Below are 1,455 nucleotides of genomic sequence, written 5' to 3'. Positions count from 1 at the left end.
ATCATTTCTTGGCTTTTTGACTAAGATCAAGTACAGTATCTCCTCTTATCAGTTTAATATCGAATATATTTTCTGTCTGAGGATGACATAGTAAATGGATTTGTTTAGAATTAGGAGTTGTGGAGCCTGGAGAGATGGTTCAGCACTTAAAGGTGCTTGCTTGCAAAGCCTGATGGGTTGGGTTTGATTCCCAAATACCCATGTAGAGCCAGATGCACAATGTGATGCCTGCATTTGCAATGGCAAGAGGCCCTGGCATACTTATTCTCCCTCTCTCTCTCTCTCTCTCTCTGCATGCAAACAAATAAATACAATTTTCTTTTTGTTGTTGTTGTTGTTTTTCTGTTTTGTTTTGTTTTTCAAGGTACAGTCTTGCTCTAGCCCAGGCTGACCAGGAATCTATTGTTCTACCTCTGCCTCCCAAAGGCTACCAGGCCTGACTCTAGCTTTTCTTTTTGGCTTTTGGAGGCAGGGTCTCGCTCTAGCTCAGGCCAACCTGGAATTCACTATGTAGTCTCAGGGTGGCCTTGAACTCTCGGTGCTCCTCCTATCTCTGTCTCCCACATGTTAGAATTAAAGGCATGTGCCACCATACTCGGATGGCTCACTTAAAAAAATTTTTTTTAATAGTATTTATTTGTGTGAGACAGATACAGGGAGAGAAAGAAAGAGAGAAATGGGCACACCAGGGCCTCTTGCCACTTTGTGCATCTGGCTTTACATAGGTACTAAGGAATCGAACATGGGCCTGCAGGCTTTACAAGCAAGCACCTTTAACTGCTTGCTTGCAGAGCCTTATTTTCTCCCAGCCCTATTGGCTAATTTCTTTTTTTGTTGTTGTTGTTTTGAGGTAGGGTCTCACTCTAGCCCAGGTTGACCTGAAATTCACTATGGAGTCTCAGGGTGGCCTTGAACTCCGACAATCCTCCTACCTCTGCCTCCCGAGTGCTGGGATTAAAGGCGTGCGCCACCAGGCCCGGCTCTAGCCCTGGCTCATTTTTAAGGATAGGACACTAAGACTCTGATGAGATGCTCTGAAGTCACAGGTCAGGCTTATCAGTTATTGTGTCTGTTATAGGATGCTCTGCCTCTCATTGCTCATTGGCAGACCTCTGGGCTTTCCCCTTAAGTCTAGCCAGATTTCTCATAGAAGATACTTAATCTTTTGCCTGCCTGACAGAGTAGTCCAATCTTCCTGACTGAAAGGAGTAGTCTAACATGGTGCTCACTTACAGAGCCTACCAAGGTAAGTCAGAAGTAGCCCAGACACACCCGGAGCTCACAATGCACAAGGCCCCAGGTTCGATCCTTAACACCGTAACAGAAAATAGCATGTGGCTTGTTGAATTAATGTACCTTGTGCCTTGGTATCATCACTTCCTCCTGGCTCACTCTGTTTATGGCTTGCTGCCCCTCCTACCTTCTCAGAACATCTAGGCATGGGTTTCCTAGCCA

General features: G+C 45.4%; 1 pseudogene; it reads left to right on the top strand.

Moving 5' to 3' along the window:
• LOC123463009 lies at positions 1 to 148 on the top strand (annotated as a pseudogene).
• The last annotated feature ends 1,307 nt before the right edge of the window (positions 149 to 1,455 follow it).

Source organism: Jaculus jaculus, chromosome 8 (genome assembly GCF_020740685.1).
Source record: "Jaculus jaculus isolate mJacJac1 chromosome 8, mJacJac1.mat.Y.cur, whole genome shotgun sequence".
Lineage (NCBI taxonomy): Eukaryota > Metazoa > Chordata > Mammalia > Rodentia > Dipodidae > Jaculus > Jaculus jaculus.
This window is presented reverse-complemented; position numbering and strand designations above follow the sequence as displayed.